The sequence below is a fragment of the Pectinophora gossypiella genome, chromosome 2, assembly GCF_024362695.1.
Source record: "Pectinophora gossypiella chromosome 2, ilPecGoss1.1, whole genome shotgun sequence".
Taxonomy (NCBI): Eukaryota; Metazoa; Arthropoda; class Insecta; order Lepidoptera; family Gelechiidae; genus Pectinophora; species Pectinophora gossypiella.
This window is the reverse complement of record NC_065405.1, coordinates 14671951-14677950: the sequence shown is the minus strand read 5'-3', so window position 1 is coordinate 14677950 and position 6000 is coordinate 14671951.

Here is a 6000-nt window from a genome sequence, read left to right as displayed (position 1 = left end):
TCCATACCAATTTATAGCTTATTATCTCTCATTCCGAGGTTGACCCCTTTTTTTACCTAATATGACTGGGCTAATAGGTCATGTTTTGCCAACTTACTACATCGACCACATACTCCAACTAACATGCATTAAAAAAATGCACCAAATATGTGCATTGAATTATATAACAATTCGCCCAATGAAATAAAAATACTGACTGGAAACAAGTTCAAAATTAACCTAACGAAATGGCTTGTGAATAAATGTTACTATATTTTAAATTCAAAAATAGTTAAATATTTGGAATAAGTAAGTATAATAAGTATATTTTTGTATAATTTTCCATAACAATAAGTATGTTCTTTTCAATGTACTTACCTGCTTGTATGCAGGCAGATGTGTACACATTACAAAATTTATGTAAATTAGTTTACCACCTTCTTGTATTTTTATGTGTACTTGTAAATAAATTGATTTGATTTACGTTGGCGTTATGTGGTGGTTTAGAGCATCTGGATTAAATGTAGCGAGATTAAGGTAAAATTGTGCACTTTCAAGACGAACTACGTAATTCGGATGATTAGTTTGCTAAATTGTAACTATGTATACATTCATTTCATACATTCAGATCATAACATAACCACTTTTTTCATAACCACTGGATCACGGAGGCCGTTGAAAAAACCTTTATTCTTCAATATTACTAACAAAATTTTCTTTGCAAATCCGCATAATCAAAACAAAAAGTACAACTCAAGGAGATTCGCCCAATCCCGTCAATCGCGAATCGTCATAATGTGCTTCGGGATTGCTCCCGAAAACTTAAACGAGATCTCGCGAGATCGGGACTGCATTTCTACTTGTCTATTCTTGTCTTGTCTGGTCAATTCTTTCACTTCCTTATAAGACACGACGTTCGCCTTCTCTTTAAATCTGTTCCATGTAAGCTCTTTTTGGTTTTCCCTTTCCTTCTTTTCCTCATAGCTTCCCTTCTATGTTTTGTTTTGATGACTGAACACTTAATAAGACACGACTAATTTAATACGCAAATCACAATGCTTTTAAACATATTCTCTATAAAGTCATCAGTTTCACTTGACAGCTAATCATTAGTCACAAACTCAGCACAAATCTCTCAAATTGAATAATCATCACAAAATGAGTCATAAGTCATTAATAATACATGAACGAAATATAAGTGAGATGAAACGTAAACGTGAAAGTTAACGTTACAGATTGCGCAAAAAAATATCCATTATCTACATCGATTATCTATAATTGTCTACTTGTGTATGTATGATTATACAGGCTGTTGGTGATATCGTAACGAAAACTTTGAGGGATGATTCAGAACATGATTCTAAGTTGATATCAAGTGGAATTTTCCTTCGACACACAACAATACTATCGAAATCATTGCTAGCCCTTGTAATAGGGTTCATTTGTAACAGGGTCCACATAATATGAGCGTCGTGGTTCACGCCGCGACTTGTGCTGAGTGAGGCCTTTTTATCTCAGGATGTCCCCCACCACCTAATGATCATTTCGACAAACATCTGTCAGCTTTTTTGTAATTGTTTTAGTGGAAATTTGATATGTAGTTGTTGTCTTTTTTTTGTGTGTGGCGCCCTTTTATAATAAACTATTTCTATTCTATTCTATAGTGGGTGTACTAATACACCCCTGCTTACCCCCTCGGGAATAGTTCCTGTTTAGTTTAGTTGTTGTGTGTTGTGTTTATCCATGTTTTAGTTTCTGTGCCTATGTAACACCCCATTGTACTACATGGAATGCAATAAATATTTGAATTTGAATTTTGAATTTGAATAAAGGCGTGATGCTATGTTGTTGTTGTTGTAATGTCAAAATGTAATGTAGTATTTACTTAGTTATACATAGATTCATCATGATTTCTTCTCGTTATTACTCATCTATAAGTATAATTAGTGACATCGTAACGAATACTGAGGGGGATCATTCAGACCACGAATCTGACTTAATATCAAGTGGAATTTCCCGTCGCAAAATTCATGTTTTATTTTTTATTTTTTTAAATTATTTTTAATTCTATACGATGTCATGTACACCCCGTACAAGTACGTACAGGTAGCCATACAAGTACACATGGGTGTTAGTGACACCGTAACGAATGCTGACTGGGATGATTCAGAACATGATTCTCGAGTCGACATCGAGTGAAATTCCCTGTCGGATTTTTTTGTATCTTTCTTTATTACTTTCAGTTTCATACTTTTGTGACGGAAAATACAAGTTAATATCAATTCAGAATCATGGTCTAAATTATCCCTCAAGGTTTTCGTTACGATGTCACAAACTCGCCATCCTTTCGGGGTACATAACTATGTTCTTTGGTTTATTACGTTGTTTTAAAGCTAGTAGTGTGTCTGACTTTATACTAAAACTTATGTTATAAACAGAGACACGACTAGTTTTCTAGGAACAGTCAACTTCAGTAGTTAAACTAAACCATACCCCGGACACTTCACACAAAAACCTAGTTTTACACAGACACTACACATTGACGTTATCGTACACGCGCAACTATGTGTGATGTCTGAAGTCCATACGATTGAAGTTTAAAGTAAGTTCGAGAGGGGGTGAGGTAAACCTAGCTCAGCCGCTGGTGGGGAGCGGAGAGTTGCCGTTCTATATGTAGTGTTATTCTTTATTCATATCAAATTTCTTTGTAATACTAATTCAATGACTCGAAAAGCAGTTAAAAAATATTAGGTATAAAACAACGCGCGGAGTGTATTTCGCTCGCAAATGGCAAGAATGTCATTTTTGTATGAAACTAGCTTTTGCCCGCGACTTCGTCCGCGTGGCGTGTTATAAAAGAGAGATCTTTGTGTGTGAGGGAGTGCATATCAAATTTCAAGCATCTAACTTATGCAGTTTAGATTTTTTCATACAAATGTTTCTTCCCGCTTACTCCCGTTTCCGTGGGAATTTTTGAAATATCCTGTTACAACTAAGCTTTAAGTTAACTAAGGTACCTGCATGCCAAATTTCAAGCGTCTAACTTAAGCGGTTTAGAATTTTCATACAAAAGGATTTTCCCGCTAATTCCCGTTCCCGTGGGAATTCCGGGAATTCCTTTCTTAGTGCACCTCTGCGGTACCTAAGCTACGTCCCTTCCAAATTTCAAGTGCCTACGTTTAGCCGTTTAGGCTGTGCGTTGATATGTCAGTCAGTCAGTTTCTCCTTTTATAATTTAGAAGATAAAACAACGCGCGGAGTGTATTTATGTAGAATGTCATTTTTGTATGAAATGTCCGGTGCTTGCTTATGTAAGGTAAAGCTCGGCGTCAGATACCAAATGGTGCGAGGTGAAGAGTTATCTTTCTCATCGTTCTATATGTAACATAAATAGCCTATATACGTCTCACTGCTGGGCACAGGCCTCCCCTCAATCACCCGGAGTGGGTGTGGAGCATACTCCACTGCGGGTTGGTGGTGAACCGCCTTTCTATATGTACGGTCACGAGCATTAATATGTATACACTTTAGTACCATGTCACATTAACTTTTTTGACAAATTGAACTGTAAGTCTCACTAAATGTCAAATATGTTAGTGCGACAGAGTCCTAAAGTGGGTACATTATATTGCTCATGACTGTACTTAGCATTATTCTTTATTCTATGCCTTAAGTCCCACGTTCACTAATGACTAAGGTACAAGGTAGTTATGTCTCCACTCTCCCATATCGCCGGAGGGGCGGGTAGAGAGGGGGGACACGTGTCAATATTGTGAGCCGCGTGCGCCGGCGCACCTGATCACACACCTGCAGTACAGGGCCGTTTGTAGGGACCGCGGGGTCCTATGATTGTTATGGTCTTATGAATATTAATTACCTGTGTAGTTTCTACCAGTTCGCTCTTTAGTAATTTTAAGATTAAATTTTTGGACGTAACAACTACTTAGTAAGTTTTTTTTTCATTTAGAACCTGATCCATAGAGATATACTGTCGCATATTGAACAACTGTACTATACGATCTGTCTTGCTCCGCGTGTTACCGCAAATAAAAGTGTTCTTTCAAGTACCAAGGTGTATACTTCGTAGTGAAAACTGTTCCAAACCTACAAGCAACCCATACAGTCCACATGCTCCAGCTGACAAAAGCTATCGACCCACTAGGGTCGATTAATTCTTTCAAATATTCTTCCTCTCGGACGACGCCCTGAGCCGATGTTCGCGGCCAACTGGGCACCCTCACGCCTGTTGTCTTATATTTTGTACCGGGTGAGAGCCTTCAGCGCTGTCCGGCCAAGCAGTTAATGTCTAAATCTAGAATAAGTTACGTCCAAAAAAAAAAATACCTGCTGACAATCACATGGTTTCCAGGATTTTTTTTAATTACATTAGACTCGCCTCCTATTACACGCGAGGAATGAGTGTGTATATTATATCGCCTACCCCTTCGCCTACCCTTCTGGGAAACAGGCGTGACGCAATGTTATGACAAAATCGTTCGACAAGATCGTTCAGACAAAATTTTGGGGGGTAAAAAAGGCCAAATAAAAAGCTTGCTATTTGACATTTCCTTGCATTGCGCACTTACTTTTATATGCTAAAATGTCAAATTGCAATATTGCTTTTTAGATGAATTGCTTCGACATGGGCTTTCTAACCCTCTGTACTGTCGAAACTGTCGAGTAGATAAGTGATTTTTAAAATCTATATATTAACCTTAGAATTATACAACTTTGTCTACCCCTTAGGAAATATAGTTGTGATGATATTATGTTATCATATTACTTAACAATCCACGACTCTACCATAAACTCATAAGTCTCTGCTTACTCCGTTAGGAAATATGCGTGAGTTTATGTATGTATGTGTGTATGTGTATGTGTCTACGACTCTACGTACGAGCATTAATATGTATACACTTTGGTACCATGTCACATTAACTTTTTTGACAAATTGAACTGTAAGTGTCAATAAATGTCAAATATGTTAGTGCGACAGAGTCCTAAAGTGGGTACATTATATTGCTCATGACTGTACACACCACTTCGGAACGGGTTATGACTGTCGAGAAGAAACGGCGTAAGGGACTCATTAACAAGGACCCGCATTCTTCTCTCGTGTGGGTTGTGAGGTGCATTATCAACTTCATCAACCCTGGCGTCAGGGTTACCATTGAGTCGCCAAAGGCCCCTGACATGGCTCATGTAACCACTACGTACTTACATCAGTAAGTAGCAACCGGGACCAATGGCTTAACGTGCCTTCCAAAGCACGGATCATCTTACTTTCGGACAATCAGGTGATCAGCCTGTAATGTGTTAACCAAACTAGGGATCAGAAAGTATTTTTTGTGGTACGTTCCCACCGGGATTTGAAGGAGTCAACGGTTGCAGATCCTTTTGACCGCTTACATATGTGAGGGGCCTGCTATTAATTACCGCCTCGCAATCTCAAAGTACCGTCTGCAGTTCTGTCAGTGTGATTGATGCTCTTCCTAAAACTCTTCGTAGGATTTGTTTTAACAATCCGATCATCCGCTCATAAAGCGCATCCGGGACCTCCGGATCTTGAGCCCAACGATCAACCACTGGACCACCGAGGTTGTTAGGGCCCACATAAGGGACACAACTCTTGAATGATACAACACGCGATGCAGCGCGTTGACGTGTCACCGCGCCGCGCTCGCTACCGGCAAGGCAGACGAGACAAGGGCCACACAGCCAATATTTACTCGCACTCCACTCCGCTTTGTGGACTTGACTCGCGACCACCGAGACATGACTGTAATTCTTATTGGAAGTACTTACGTAGATTCGTAGAGTTGCCTACGTCTCATCCGGTCTGTCACATTTAGCGATGAAAATTCATGGTTTAGATTATAAACGGAATGTAATAAGATTGACTTCGATGAAAAACGTATTGACGGTTCTCATATTTATACCCACTTTATACCCTCATACCAAAAACTTTTTTTTATTTGCCCATTCGGGTAGGCAAAGGGAACTTAGCCCATTCTGCCTAGT